This window comes from Aristolochia californica, unplaced genomic scaffold (assembly GCF_029961685.1).
Source record: "Aristolochia californica isolate CCGP_79_NKW_82.1479 unplaced genomic scaffold, dmAriCali1.0.hap1 SCAF_1, whole genome shotgun sequence".
NCBI lineage: Eukaryota > Viridiplantae > Streptophyta > Magnoliopsida > Piperales > Aristolochiaceae > Aristolochia > Aristolochia californica.
In genome coordinates, this window is record NW_027181770.1 from 14,768,041 (window position 1) to 14,785,405 (window position 17,365).

Here is a 17,365-nt window from a genome sequence, read left to right on the forward strand (position 1 = left end):
TGTTGTGATTTATTTGCCTTTTTTGTTTACAAAATGAAGGGAGAGCAAAAACTCAAAGTTTTGATTTAAGAAAAAAGTGTACATCTAAAATGGAAATGCACAATGCACAAATTTTGAGAGGGATAATTCACAAGAGTGTCATTAATGTTTGGGGATTTTAAGCCCTTTAAAGGATTGTACTAGTGGAATTTCCCATACTTGGATAACAAAACTTTTGTGTTCGTTTGTGGTGTGTGTATAAATTTTCTTTACTTACATTTGTGATTCTTTTAAATTTTTTCCATTCATAAGCTCTTCAATTTTTATTTTGTTGTGATCTATTTTCCTTTTTTGTTTACGGGATGAAGGGAGAGCGAAAACTTAAAGTTTTGAATTAAGAAAAAAAATGTACATCTAAAATGGAAATGCACAATGCAAAAATATAGAGAGAGATAATTCCAAAGTGTTTGTAATTTTTAAGAATTGTAAGCACTTTTTAGTTTTTATATCTCAGGTTTTGTGACCATTTGGAAAAGGGAGAGGCGCGGGATTTTTAACTGAGTGTTGATTCCCAATCCATAAGTTATTTCATACAAAAATATGGTCTGTTACGCATGATAAATCACTTTACAATAATCCATGATTGTTTGGTCAATTTTTTGCGAATGGGCTAAATTAATGGCTTGTTTTACTCGTATAAATATCCTACGATACATTCATTTTAGAATACTATGAGCGTTTGTTATTCTCATTAAAAGCTTTGGATTCATTGGACATTTGCATCTTTAACATCTTTCAAGCATGTATATCCATTTTTAAAACATGTGTAGAAGAAATCTCTTTCTTATAAAGTTCAAAGAAATTAGGATTGTACTAGTGGAATTTCCAAAACTTAGATAACAAAAATTTTGTGTGCATTTGTGGTGTGTGAATAAATTTTCTTTACATACATTTTTATTGTTTTAAATTTTTTCCAAACATAAACTGTAAAATTTTCATTTTTAAGTGATATTGGTCTTTTTTGTTTATGGGATAAAGAGCGAGTGAAAAATCAAAGTTTTGATATAATAAAAAAGTGTACATCTAAAATGAAAATGCACAATGCACAAATGTAGAGAGAGATAATTCCAAAGCGTGTCTGTAATTTTTAGGGAGTAAGGTTTGTTTAGTTTTTATATCTCTGGTTTTGCAATCGTTGGGAAAAGGGGAAGGCAATTCGATTTTTAACTGAGTGTTGACACCTAATCAATAAGTCATTTCTTACAAAAATATAGCCCGTTATGCATGATAAATCACTTTACAATCATCTATGATTGTTAGGTCAGCTTTTTGTCAATTGGCAAAATAAAGGCTTGTTTGACTCGGGTAAATATCCCACCCCACATTCAATTTAGAATTTAATGAGCATTTTTTAATCTCTTTAAAACTTTGGATCCAAAGGTCATTTGCATCTATAACATGTTTCAAGCATATATATCCATTTTTAAAACATGGGAAGAAGACATCTCTTTCTTATAAAATTCGAAGCAATTAGGGTTGACTGGTGGAATTTCCCAAACTTGGATAACAAAACTCTTGTGTTCATTCGTGGTGTGTGAATAAATTTTATTTACTTACATTTATTATTGTTTTAAATTTTTTCCATCTATAAACTCTAAAATTTTCATTTTTTTGTGATCTATTTGTCTTTTTTGTTTACACGATGAAGGGAGAGCGAAAACTCAAAGTTTTGATGAAAGAAAAAAGTGTACATCTAAAATGGAAATGGACAATGCACAAATGTAGAGCGAGATAATTCCAAAGAGTATCTGTATTTTTAAGGGATTGAAAGCTCTTTTTTGTTTTTATATCTCAGGTTTTGCAATCTTCAGGAAAAGGGGGTGGTGGTGGATTTTTAACTGAGTGTTGACTCCCAATCCATCAGTCATTTCTTACAAAAATATAGCCCGTTACGCATGATAAATCACTTTACAATCATCTATGATTGTTAGGTCAGCTTTTTGTAAATGGAAAAAATAATGGTTTTCTTGACTCAAGTAAATATCCCACCGCACGTTTGCTTGAGAATTTAATGAGCGTTCGTTATTCTCTTTAAAAGCTTTGGATCCATAAATCAAACGCATCTTTAACATGTTACAAGCATGCATATCCATTTTTAAAACATGTGTAGATGAAATCTCTTTCTTATAAAATTCCAAGCTATTAGGGTTGAACTAGTGGAATTTCCAAAACTTGGATAACAAAACCTTTGTGTTCATTTGTGGTGTGTGTATAAATTTTCTTTACTTAAATTTGTTTTTTTTAAAAAAATTTTCCTTACATAAACTCTAAAATTTTAATTTTATTGTGATCTTTTTCCCTTTTTTGTTTATGGGATGAAGGGAGAGCGAAAACTCAAAGTTTTGATTTAAGGAAAAAATGTACATCTAAAATGGAAATGCACAATGCACAAATGTTGAGAGATATAATTCCAAAGAGTGTCTGTAATTTTTAGGGATTTTATTCTCTTTTTAGTTTTTATATCTCAAGTTTTGCAATGGTCAGAAAAAGGGGGAGGCGGGGGATTTTTAACTGGGTGTTGACTCCCAAACCATAAGTCATTTCTTACAAAAATATAGGCTGTTACGCATGATAAATAATTTTACAATCTTTCGTGATAGTTTGGTCAGCTTTTTGCAAATGGGCAAAATAATTGCTTTTTTTACTCAGGTTAATATCCCACCGCATTTTCACTTCAGAATTTAATAAGTGTTTTTTATTCTCATTGAAAGCCTTGCATCCTTAGGTTATTTCCTTCTTTAACATGTTTCAAGCATGCATATCCATTTTTAAAACATGTGTAGAAAAAATCTCTTTCTTATAAAATTCCGAGCTATTTGGGTTGAACTAGTGGAATTTCCCAAACTCGGATAACAATACTTTTGTGTTCATTTTCGGTGTGTGTATAAATTTTATTTTCTTACATTTGTTATTGTTTAAATTTTCTACCATATATAAACTCTAAAATTTTCATTTTGTTGTGATCTATTTGCCTTTTTTGTTTACGGGATGAAGGTAAGAGTAAAAACTCAAAGTTTTTATTTAAGAAAAAAGTGTACATCTAAAATGGAAATGCACAATGCAAAAATGTAGAGAGAGATAATTCAAAAGAGTGTCTGTAATTTTTAGGGATTGTAACCTCTGTTTAGTTTTTATATCACCGGTTTTGCAATGGTTGGGAAAAGGGGGAGGTGGGGGATTTTTAACCGAGTGTTGACTCGCAATTCATAAGTCATTGCTTACAAAAATATAGGTTGTTACGCATGATAAATCACTTTACAATCATCTATGATTGGTAGGTCAGCATTTGGCAAATGGGATAAATTATGGCTTGTTTTACTCGGGTAAATATCCCACCGCACGTTCACTTGAGAATTTAATGAGCGTTTGTTATTCTCTTTAAAAGCATTGGATCCATAGGTCATTTCAATCTTTAATAGATTTCAAGCATGAATATCTATTTTTGAAACACGTGTAGATGAAATCTCTTTCTTATAAAATTCCAAGCAATTAGGGTTGAACTAGATGAATTTCCAAAACTTGGATAAGAAAACTTTTGTGTTCATTTAGGGTGTGTGTATAAATTTTCTTTACTTATATTTGTTATTCTTTTAAATTTTTCCATGCTTAAACTTTAAAATTTTAATTTTAAAATTTGCCTTTTTTGTTAACGGGATGAACGGAGAGAGAAAACTCGAATGTTTTGATTTAAGAAAAAAATGTACATCTAAAATAGAAATGCACAATGCAAAAATTTAAAGTGAGATAATTCCAAAGAGTGTCTGTAATTTTTAAGGATGGTAAGCACTTTTTAGTTTTTATATCTCAAGTTTTGCAATCGTCTAGAAAAGGGAGAGCGGGGGATTTTTAACTCAGTATTGACTCCCAATCCTTAAGTCATTTCTTACAAAAATATAGCCCATTTCGCATGATAAATCACTTTACAATAATCAATGATTGTTTGGTAAGTTTTTTGCTAATAGGCAAAAATAATGGCTTGTTTTACGTGGATAAATATCCTACCGCACATTCATTTGAGAATTTAATGGGAGTTTTTTATTCTCATTAAAAGCTTTGGATCCATTGGACATTTGCATCTTTAACATGTTTCAAGCATGTATATCCATTTTTAAAACATGTGTAGAAGTAATCTCTTTCTTATCAAGATTCCAAGCTATTAGGATTATACTAGTGGAATTTCCCAAACTTGGATAACAAAAATTTTGTGTTCATTTGTGGTGTGTGAATAAATTTTTCTTTAATTACATTGGTATTGTTTTAAATTTTTTCCATACATAAACTCTAAAATTTTCATTTTTAAGTGATATTGGCCTTTTTTTTTACAGGATGAAGGGCGAGAGAAAACTCAAAGTTTTGATTTAAGAAAAAAGTGTACATCTAAAATGGAAATGCAAAATGCACAAATGTGGAGAGAGATAATTCCTGAGTGGGTCTGTAATTTTTAGGGAGTAAGCTGTTTTTAGTTTTTATATCTCTGGTATTGCAATCGTCGGGAAAAGGGGGAGGCGAGGGATTTTTAACTGAGTGTTGACACCTAATCCATAAGTCATTTCTTACAAAAATATAGCCCGTTATACATGATAAATCACTTTACAATCATCTAAGATTGTTAGCTCTGCTTTTTGTCAATGGGCAAAATAATGGCTTGTTTGACTCGGGTAAATATCCCACCCCACATTCACTTGAGAATTTAATGAACGTTTTTTTTCTCTTTAAAAGCTTTGGATCCATAGGTCATTTGCATCTATAACATGTTTCAAGCATACATATCCATTTTTAAAACATGTGAAGAAGAAATCTCTTTCTTATAAAATTCCAAGCAATTAGGGTTGAACTGGTGGAATTTTCAAACTTGGATAACAAAACTCTTGTGTTCATTTGTGGTGTGTGAATAAATTTTCTTTACTTACATTTGTTATTGTTAAAATTTTTTTCCATACATAAACTCTAAAATTTTCATTTTGTTGTGATCTATTTGCCTTTTTTGTTTACGGGATGAAGGTAGAGTGAAAACTCAATATTTTTATTTAAGAAAAAAGTTTACATCTAAAATTGAAATGCACAATGCAAAAATGTAGAGAGAGATAATTCCAAAGAGTGTCTGTAATTTTTAGGGTTTGTAAACTCTTTTTAGTTTTTATATCCCAGGTTTTGCATTCATCGGGAAAAGGGGGAGGTGAGGGATTTTTAACCGAGTGTTGACACCAAATTGACAAGTCATTTCCTACCAAAATATAACCCGTTACGCATGATAAATCCCTTTACAACAATCTATGATTGTTGGATCAGCTTTTTGTAAATGGGTAAAATAATGGCTTGTTCGACTCGGGTAAATATCCCACTGCACGTTTGCTTGAGAATTTAATGAGAGTTTGGTATTGTCTTTAAAAGCTTTGGATCCATAGGTCAATTGCATCTTTGACATGTTTCAAGCATGCATATCCATTTTTAAAATGTGTAGAAGAAATCTCTTTTTTATAAAATTCAAAGACATTAGTGTTGAACTAGTGGAAATTCCCAAACTTGGATAACTAAACTTTTGTGTTCATTTCTGGTGTGAGAATAAATTTTATTTACTTACTTTTGTTATTGTTTTAAAAATTTTCCTCACTTAAAATCTAAAATTTTCATTTCGTTGTGATCTTATTACCTTTTTTGTTTACAGGATGAAGGGAGAGCAAAAACTCAAAGTTTTGATTTAAGAAAGAAGTGTACATCTAAAATGCAAATGCACAATGCAAAACTGTAGAGAGAGATAATTTCAAAGAGTGTCTGTAATTTTTAGGGATTGTAATCTTTGTTTAGTTTTTATATCTCTTGTTTTGCAATGGTTAGGAACAGGGGGGAGGTGGGGGTTTTTTAATTGAGTCTTGACTCCCAATTCATAAGTCATTTCTTACAGCATTATAGGTCGTTACGCATGTTAAATCAGTTTACAATCATCTATGATTGGTAGGTCAGCGTTTGGCAAATGGGATAAATAACGACTTGTTTTACTCGGCTAAATATCCCACCGCACGTTCACTTGAGAATTTCATGAGCATTTGTTATTCCCTTTAAAAGCATTGGATCCATAGGTGTTATGGTCCCTCGCCATGGATCTAGTAACTCGGCGAAATACTGATGAATCCAGCACGTACAGGGGTTTACTCTCCGTAAAGAACCAAGAATTTCATCTCCAACCACTCTAAGTTGGAAATAGAATTCTTTTTCTCTCACAAATGAGTTCAGACACTATTCACGCACAGGTAATTTAATAATAAAACTCAACCTTATGAACTTAGGAAAATCAATCTCAATTTACCTTTTTTAACTTAGGTAAATCGTATCCCCTGTTTTTGCCGTGAAATACCCTGTTTCGCCGTAAAGGAAGAAGAGTTCTTCTTCCCGGACAGGGTTCGATTCTCTTCCTTCGTCTTCCGTCTTCGATTCCGTGAATGAAGCAAGTCTCTTGCCATCACGATGAAGCAGCAATTCCTCCGCCCTCGTCTCGGCTGAAGAAGGGGTTCACGCAACCCTTCTTCCTCCTTAGTTCCGTGAAACACCAGGTTTCTCTCCACCCCGTCAGGTAGAGATTTCCGATTCTCTTCCCTTCTCAACCTTCCCAACCCACTCACACAAGCTCTAACGCTGAAGGAAAGGTTCACGCCCAAAATCCCAGAAGTGGGAGCTCGAGGAGAACCTAGATTAACCTAATGTACTCTAGTTTAAGCTAAATCCGAACTTAGGTTTTATTTCTCCATTATTACCCCTTAAATAGGGTAATTAACATCAACATAGGTTAGGGTTAAAAAACCCAATTCTACCCCTACCTTTAAGCCTTATTACAAATCAATAAAATTCGAAATTAAAAGCAACATAAATAATAAAAGTAAAGTAGATGACTCAGTATTATTGAGTCCATAACAATAGGTCATTTGCATCTTAACATGCTTCATGCATGCATAAGGATTTTTAAAACATGTGTAGAAGAAATCTCTATCTTATAAAATTCCAAGCAATTAGGGTTGAACTAGATGAATTTCCCAAACTTGAATAACAAAACTTTTGTGTTCATTAGTGGTGTGTGTATAAATTTTCTTTACCTACATTTTTTATTGTTTTAAATTTTTTTCCATACATAAACTCTAAAATTTTTATTTCGTTGTGATCTATTTGCCTTTTTTATTTACGGGATGAAGGGAGAGGGAAAACTCAAAGTTTTGATTTAAGAAAAAAGTGTACATCTAAAATGGAAATGCACAATGCACAAATGTAGAGAGAGATAATTTAGAAGAGTATCTATAATTTTTAGGGATTGTAAGCCCTTTTTAGTTTTTATATCTCCGGTTCTGCAATGGTCATGGAAAAGGGGAGGCGGGGGATTTTTAACTGAGTGCTAACTCCCAATCCATAAGTCATTTCTTACAAAAATATAGCCCGTTACGCATGATAAATTACTTTAGAATCTTCTATGATTGTTAGGTCAGTTTTTTGCAAATGGGCAAAATAATGGCTTGTTTCACTCGGGTAAATATCCCACCGTACTTTCACTTATGAATTTCATGAGCGTTTGTATTCTCATTAAAAGCTTTGGATCCAATGGTCATTGGCATCTTTAACATGTTTCAAGCATGCATATCCATTTTTAAAACATGTGTAGAAGAAATCACTTTCTTATAAAATTCCAAGCTATTTGGGTTGACTTAGTGGAATTTCCTAAACTTGAATAACAAAAATTTTGTGTTCATTTGTGGTGTGTGAATAAATTTTATTTACTAACATTTGTTATTTTTTTAAAAAAATTCACTACTTAAAATCTTAAATTTTCATTTTGTTGTGATCAATTTGCATTTTTTGTTTACGAGATGATGGGAGAATGAAAACTCAAAGTTTTGATTTAAGAAAAATGTTTACATCTAAAATGGAAATGCACAATGAAAAAATGTAGAGAGAGATAATTCCAAAGAGTTTCTGTAATATTTAGGGATTGTAAGTTCTTTTTAGTTTTTATATCTCAGGTTTGGCAATCGTCGGGAAAAGGGGGAGGTGGGGGATTTTTAACTGGGTGTTGACCTCCAATCCATAAGTCATTTCTTACAAAAGTATAACCCGTTACGCATGATATATCACTTTACAAACATCCATGATTGTTAAGTAAACTTTTTGCAAATGAGCAAAAATGGCTTGTTATACTTGGGTAAATATCCCACCGCACGTTCACGTGAGAATTTAATGAGCGTTTGTTATGCACTATAGAAACTTTGGATCCATATGTCATGTGCATCTTTAACATGTTTCAAGCATGCATATTCGTTTTTAAAACATGTGTTAAAGAAATCTCTTTCTTATAAAATTCCAAGCTATTAGGGTTGAACTAATGGAATTTCCCAAACTAGGATAACGAAAGTTTAATGTTCATTTGAGGTGGGTGTATAAATTTTCTTTACTTAAATTTTTTATTGTGTTAAATTTTTTTCCGTACATAAACTCTAAAATTTTCATTTTGTTGTGATCTATTTGCCTTTTTTGTTTATGGGAGGAAGGGAGAGCGAAAACTCAAAATTTTTATTTAAGAAAAAAGTGTACATCTAAAAAAGAAATGCACAATGAAAAAAAGTAGAGAGAGATAATTCCAAAGAGTGTCTTTAATTTTTTGGATTGTAAACTCTTTTTAGTTTTTATATCTCAGGTTTTACAATCGTCAGGGAAAAGGGGAAGGAGGGGGATTTTAAGCTGAGTGTTGACTCCCAATCCGTAATCCTTTCTTAAAAAAATATAGCCTGTTACATATGATTTACAATCATCCATGATTGTTAGGTCAGCTTTTTCCAAAAGGGCAAAATAATGGCTTGGTTTACTTGGGTAAATATCCCACCACAAGTTCACTTCAGAATTTAATGAGCGTTTGTTATTCTCTTTAAAAGTTTTGGATCCATTGGTCATTTGCATCTTTAACATGTTTCAAGCTTGTATATCCATTTTTAAAACATGTGTAGAAGAAATTTCTTTCTTACAAAATTCCAAACTATTAGGGTTGCACTAGAGGAATATCCCAAACGAGGATAAAAAAACTTTTGTGTTCATTTGTGGTGTGTGTATAAAGTTTCTTTACTTACCTTTGTTATTGTTTTTAATTTTTTCCTTACATAAACTCTAAAATTTTCATTTTTTTCAGACAATTTGCCTTTTTGTTTTACGGGATGAAGGGAGAGAGAAAAGTCAAAGTTTGACTGAAGAAAAAAGTGTACATCTAAAATGGAAATGCACAATGCACAAAAGTAGAGAGAGATAATTTCAAAGAGTGTCTATAATTTTTAGGTATTGAAAGCTCTTTTTAGTTTTTATTTCTCAGGTTTTGCAATCATCGGGAAAAGGGGGAGGCGGTGGAGTTTTAATCGAGAGTTGAACTTCAATACATAAGTCATTTCTTACAAAAAAATGTAGCCCGTTACGCATGACAAATCACTTTACTGTCATCTATGATTGTTAGGCCAGCTTTTTGTAAGTGGGAAAAATAATGGCTTGCTTGACTCGGGTAAATATCCCACCGCACGTTCACTTGAGAATTTAATGTGTTTGTTATTCTCATTAAAAGCTTGGGATCCGTAGGTCATTTGCATCTGTAACATGTTTCAAACATGCATATCCATTTTTAAAACATCTGTAGAAGAATCTCTTTCTTAAAAAATTCCAAGCTATTAGGGTTGAATTAGTGAAATTTCCGAAACCTGGAAAACAAAACTTTGTTGTTCATTTGTGGTGTGTATAGAAAATTTTTTTTCTTCATTTGTTACTGTTTTAAATTTTTTCCATACATATACTCTAAAATTTTCTTTTTATTGTGATTTATTTGCCTTTTTTTTTTTTACAGGATGAAGGGAGAGCGAAAAACTCAAAGTTTTTATTTAAGAAAAAAGTGTATATCTAAAATGGAAATGCATATTGCACAAATTTAGAGAGATAATTCCAAAGAGTGTCTGAAATTTTTAGGGATTGTAAGCTCTTTTTTTTTTTATATCTCAGGTTTTGCATTCGTTGGAAAAATGGGGAGACGACAGTGTTTAAATTGAACGTTGACTCCCAATCCATAAATCATTTCGTACAATTTTTGTAAATGGGCAAAATAATGGCTTGTTTGACTCGGGTAAATATCCCACCGCACGTTCACTTCAGAATTTAATGAGCGTTTGTTATTCTCATTACAATCTTTTGATCCATAGGACATTTGGATCTTTAACATATTTCAAGCTTGATTATCCATTTTTAAAACAAGTGAAGAAGAAATCTCTTTCTTATAAAATTCCAAGCTATTAGGGTTGAACTACTGGAATTTCCTGATAACAAAACTTTTGTGTTCATTTGTGGTGTGTGAATAAATTTTCTTTACTTACATTTGTTATTGTTTTAAATTTTTTACAAACATAAACTCTAAAATTTTCATTTGTTGTTATCTAGTCTCCTTTTTTGTTTACGAGATGAAACTCAAAGTTTTGATTTAACAAAAAAGTGTACATCTAAAACTAAAATGCACAATGCACAAATTCCAAAGAGTGCCTGGAATTTATAGAGATTGTAAGCTATTTTTAGTTTTTATATCTCAGGTTTTGCAGTCGTTGGGAAAAGGGGGAGGCGGGAGATTTTTAAAAGAGTGTTGTCTCCCAATCCACAAGTCATTTCCTACAAAAATATAGCCCGTTACGCATGATAAATCACTTTACAATAATATATGATTGTTAGCAGCTTTATGTCAATGGGCAAAATAATGGGTTGATTGAGTCGGGTAAATATTCCAACGCACGTTCACTTGAGAATTTAATAAGTGTTTCTAATTCTCTTTCGAAGCTTTGGAACCATATGTCATTTGCATCTGTAACATGTTTCAAACATGCATATCCATTTTTTAAACATGTGTAGAAGAAATCTCTTTCTTACAAAATTCGAAGATATTAGTGTTGAACAAGTGGAATTTCCCAAACTTGGATAAGAAAATTTTTGTGTTCATTTCTGTTGTGTGAATAAATTTTCTTTGCTTACATTTATTATTGTTTTAAAATTTTCCCATACATAAACTCTAAAATTTTCATTTTTTTGTGATCTATTAGCGTTTTTTATTTATGGGATGAAGGGAGAGCGAAAACTCAAAGTTTTGATTTAAGAAAAAAGTTTACTTCCAAAATGGAAATGAACAATGCACAAATGTAGAGAGAGATAATTCCAAAGAGTGTTTGTACCTTTTAGGGATTGTAAGTTCTTTATAGTTTTTATATCTCAGGTTTTGCAATCGTCGAGAAAAGGGGGAGGCGGGTGATTTTTAACTGAGTGTTGACTCCCAATCCATAGCTCATTTGCATCTTTAACATGTTTCAAGCAAGCATATCCATTTTAAAACATGTGTAGAAGAAATCTAATTCTTATAAAATTCCAAGCTATTAGGGTTGAACTAGTGGAATTTCCCAAACTTGGATAACTAAACTTTTGTGTTCATTTGTAGTGTGTGAATAAATTTTCTACACTAACATTTGTTATTGTTTTAATTTTTTCCAATAAACTCAAAAATATTTATTTTGTTGTGATCTATTTTCCTTATTTGTTTACAGGATGAAGGGAGAGCAAAAACTCAAACTTTTGATTTAAGAAAAAAGTGTAAATCTAAAATGGAAATGCAAAATGCAAAAATTGAGAGAGTGATAATTCCATAGAGTGTCTGTAATTTTTAAGGATTGTAAACTGTTTTTGTTTTTTATACCTCAGGTTCTACAATCGTTGGGAAAAGGGGGAAGCAAGGGATTTTTAATTGAGATTTGACTCCCAATCCATAAGTCATTTCTTACAAAAATATAGCCCGTGATGCTTGATAAATAATTTTTCCATCATCTATGATAGTTAGGTCAGCTTTTTTTAAATGTGCAAAATAATGACTTGTTTGACTCTGGTAAATATCCCACCGCACGTTCGCTTGAGAATTTAATGAGCGTTTGTTATTCTCTTTAAAAGCTTTGGATGCATAGGTCATTTCCATCTTTAACATGTTTCGATCATGCATTTCCATTTTTAAAACATGTTTAGAAGAAATCTCTTTCTTATAAAAATCCAAGCTATTAGGGTTGAACTAGTGGAATTTCCAAAACTTGGATAACAAAACTTTTCTGTTCATCTGTGGTGTGTGAATAAATTATCTTTACTTACATTTGTTTTTGTTTTAATTTTTTTCCATACATAAACTGTATAATTTTCATTTTCTTGTGATTTATTTTGCATTTTAATTTATGGGATAAAGGGAGAGTGAAAACTCTACGTTTTGTTTTAAAAAAAATGTACATCTAAAATGGAAATGCACAATGCACAAATGTAGATAGCGACAATTCCAAAGAGTGTCTGTAATTTTTAGGGATGGAAAACTCTTTTTAGTTTTTATATCTCAGGTTTAGCAATCATTGGGAAAAGGGGGAGCTGAGGGATTTTTAATAGTGTGCTGACTCCCAATCCACAAGTCATTTCCTACAAAAATATAGCCCGTTACGCATGATAAATCTCTTTATGTTATAAAATTCCAAGCTATTTGTGTTGAACTAGTCGAATTTCCCAAACTTGGATAACAAAACTTTTGTGTTCATTTCTGGTTTGTGAATTTTTTTTTTTTGCTTACATTTGTTATTATTTTTATTTTTTCCATACATAAACTCTAAAATTTTCATTTTGATGTGATCTATTTGCCCTTTTTGTTTATGGGATGAAGGGAGAGCAAAAACTCAAAGTTTTGATTGAAGAAAAAAGTTTACTTCCAAAATTGAAATGAACAATGCACAAATGTAGAGAGAGATAATTCCAAAGAGTGTCTGTACCTTTTAGAGATTGTAAGCTCTTTTTAGATTTTATATCTCAAGTTTTGCAATCGTCAAGAAAAGGGGGAGACGGGGATTTTTAACTGAGTGTTGACTCCCAATCAATAGGTCATTTCTTAAAAAAATATAGCCCGTTACGCCAGATTACTCACTTAACAATCATCTATGATTGTTAGGTCTGCTTTTTTTATAATGGGCAAAATAATGGTTTTTTTGACTCAGTTAAATATCCGACTGCACGTTCACTTGAGAATTTAATGTGTGTTTGTTACTCTCTTTAAAAGCTTTGGATCCATGGGTCATTTGCATCTTTAGCATGTTTCAAGCATGCATATCCATTTTTAAAACAGGTGTAGAAGAAATCTCTTTCTTATAAAATTCCACGCCATTAGGGTTGAACTATTGGAATTTCCCAAACTTGGATGACAAAACTTTTGTGTTCATTTCTTGTGTGTGAATAAATATTCTTTACTTACATTTTCTTATTTTTTTAAATTTTTTCCATACATAAACTCTAAAATTTTCTTTTAGTTGTGAGCTATTTGCCTTTTTTGTTTACGGGATGAAGGGAGAGCGAAAACTCAAAGTTATGATCTAAGAAAAATGTGAACATCTAAAATGGAAATGCATAATGCACAAATGTAGAGAGAGATAATTCCAAAGAGTGGTTGAAACTTTTAGGGATTGTAAGCTCTTTTTTGGTTTTATATCTTAGGTTTTGCAATCGTCGGGAAAACGGAGAGGCGGGGGATTTTTAACGGAGTGTTGACTCCCAATCCATAAGTCATTTCTGACAAAAATATTGCCCGTTACGCATGATAAATCAGTTTACAATCATCTGTGATTGTTTGGTCAGCTTTTTTTAAATGAGCAAAATAATGGCTTTCTTGACTCGTAAAAATATCCGACCGCACGTTCACCTGAGAATTTAATGAGCGTTTGTTATTGTCTTTAAAAGCTTTGGATCCATTGGTCAATTGCATCTTTAACATGTTTCAAGCATGCATATCCATTTTTAAAACATATGTAGAAGAAATCTCTTTGTTATAAAATTCCAAGCTATTACGTTTGAACAAGTGGAATTTCCTAAACTTGGATAACAAAACTTTTGTGTTCATTTGTGGTGTGTGAATAAATTTTATTTACTTACATTTGTTATTATTTTAAATTTTTTCCATACACAAACTCTAACATTTTCATTTTGTTGGGATCTATTTACCTATTTGTTTACGGGATGATGGGAGAACGAAAAACACAAAGTATTGATTTAGGAAAAAGTGTACATCTAAAATTGAAATGCACATTGCACAAATGTAGAGAGAGATAATTTCAAAGAGTGTTTGCAATTTTTAGGGATTGTAAGATTTTTTTAGTTTTTATATCTCTGGTTCTACAATCATTGGGAAATGGAGGAGGCGGGGGATTTTTAACTTAGTGTTGTCTCCCAATCCATAAGTCTTTTCTTTCAAAAATATAGCCCGTTACACATGATAAATCACTTTACAATTATCTATGATTGTTAGGTCAGCTTTTTGTAAATGGGCAAAATAATGGCTTGTTTCACTCGGTTAAATATCCCACTGCACGTGCACTTGAGAATTTGATGAGCGCTTGTTATTCTCTTTAAAATCTTTGGATCCATAGGTCATTTGAATCTTTATTATGTTTCAAGAATGCATATCCATTTTTAAAACATGTGTAGAAGAAATCTCTTTCTTATAAAATTCCAAGCTATAAGGGTTGATCTCGTAGAATTTCCTAAACTTGGATAAAAAAGCTTTGGTGTTCATTTTTGGTGTGAGAATAAATTTTTCTATACATAAACTCTAAAATTTTCATTTTTTTGTGATTTATTTGCCTTTTTTTATTTACGGGATGAAGGGAGAGCGAAAACTCAAAGTTTTGATTTAAGAAAAAAGTGTAGATCATAAATGAAAATGCTCAATGTACAACTGTAGAGAGAGATGATTTACAAGAGTATATATAATTTTTAGTGATTGTAAGCCCTTTTTAGTTTTTATATCTCAGGTTCTGTAATGGTCGTGAAAAGGGGGACGCAGGGGATTTTTAACTGAGTGTTGACTCTCAATCCAGAAATCATTTCTTACAAAAACATAGCCCGTTATGCTTGATAAATCACTTTACAATCATCTATGATTGTTAGGTTAGCTTTTTGTAATTGGTCAAAATAATGTCTTTTTTTCTCGGGTAAATATCCCACTGCACGTTCACTTGAGAATTTAATGAGAGTTTGTTATTCTCTATAAAATCTTGCATCTTTAACATGTTTCAAGTATGCATATCCATTTTTAAAACATGTGTAGAAGAAATATATTTCTCATATAATTCCAAGCCATTAGGGTTGAACTAGTGGAATTTCCCGAACTTGGATAACAAAACTTTTTTGTTAATTTGTCGTATGTGAATAAATTTTATATACTTATATTTTTTATTGTTATAAATTTTTTCCTTACATAAACTCTAAAATTTTCATTGTGTTGTGATCTATTTGCCTTTGTTGTTTGCTGGATGAAGGGAGAGCGAAAACTCAAAGTTTTGATTTAAGAAAAAAGTGTACATCTAAAATGGAAATTCTTAATGCACAAATGTAGAGAGAGGCAATTTCAAAGAGTTTCTTTAATTTTTTTGGGATTGTAAGCTTTTTTTTGTTTTTATATCTCTAGTTTTGCAATTGTCTGGAAAATAGGGAGGTAGGGGATTTTTAACTGAGTGTTGACTCCCAATCCATTAGTAATTTTACACATGAAAAATCACTTTACAATCATCTATGATTGTTAGGTCAACACTTTGTCTATGGGTAAAATAATGGCTTGTTTGAGTCGGGTAAATATCCCACCGCACATTCACTTGAGAATTTAATAAGAGTTTGTTATTCCCATTAAAATCTTTCGATCCATAAGTCATTTTCATCTTTAACATGTTTCAATCATGGATATCCATTTTTAAAACATGTGTAGAAGAAATCTCTTTAACGTAAAATTGCAAACAAGTGGAATTTCCCAAATTTGGATAACAAAACTTTTGTGTTCATTTCAAGTGTGTCAGTAAATTTTCTTTACTTACATTTGTTATTGTTTAAGATTTTTTCCATACATAAACTCTTAAATTTTCATTTTTATGTGATATATTTGCCTTTTTGATTTACGTGATGAAGGGATGAAAGTTTTGATTTAAGAAAAAAGTGTACATATATAATGGAAATGCACAATGCACAAATGTAGAGAGAGATAATTCCAAATTTGTCTCTAATTTTTAGGGATTGCAATCTTTGTTTAGTTTTTATATCTTAGGTTATGCAATCGTAGGGAAAAGGGGGAGGCGGGAGACTTTTAGCAGTGTGTTGATTCCCAATATATAAGTCATTTCCTACAAAAATATAGACCATTACACATGATAAATCAGTTTACAATCATCTATGATTGTTAGGTCAGCATTTTGTAAATGGGCAAAATAATGGCTTGTTTGTCTCGGGTAAATATCCCACCGCACATTCACTTGAGAATTTAATGAGTGCTTGTTATTCTATTTAAAAGCTTTGGATCCATAGGTCATTTGCATCTCTATTAAGTTTCAAGCATGCATATTCATTTTTAAAACATGTGAAGAAGAAATCTCTTTCTTATAAAATTCCAAACTATTAGGGTTGATCTCTTGGAATTTCCTAAACTTGGATAACAAACTTTTGTGTTCATTTTTGGTGTGTGAATAAATTTTCTATACTTAAATTTTTTATTGTATTAAATTTTTTCCATACATTAACTGTAAAATTTTCATTTTGTTGTGATCTATTTGTCTTTTATGTTTACGGGATGAAGAGAGAGTGAAAACTCAAAGTTTTGATTTAAGTAAAAACTGTACATCTAAAATGGAAATGCACAATGCACAAATGTAGAGAGAGATAGTTTAGAAGATTTTTTTCAATTTTTAGGGATTGTAAGCTCTTTATAGTTTTTATATCTCAGGTTCTACAATAGTCATGAAAAGGGGGAGGTGGTGGATTTTTAACTGAGTGTTGACTCCCAATCCATAAGTCATTTCTTACAAAAATATAGCCCGTTATGCATGATAAATCACTTTACATTCAACTATGATTGTTAGGTCAGTTTTTTGTAAATGGGCAAAATAATAGCTTGTTTTACTCGGGTAAATATCCCACTACACGTTCACTTTAGAATTTAATGAGTGTTTGTTATTCTCTTTAAAAGCTTTGGATCCATAGGTCATTTGCATCTTTAACATGTTTCATGCATGCATATCCATTTTTAAAACATATGTAGAAGAAATCTCTTTCTTAAAAAATTCCAAGCTATTAGGGTTGAACTAATGGAATTTCCCAAACTTGGAAAACAAAACTTTTTTGTTCATTTGTTGTGTGTGAATAAATTTTCCTTACTTACATTTGTTATTTTTATAAATGTTTTCGATACATACACTCTAAAATTTCATTTTGTTGTGATCTATTTGCCTTGGTTGTTTACAGA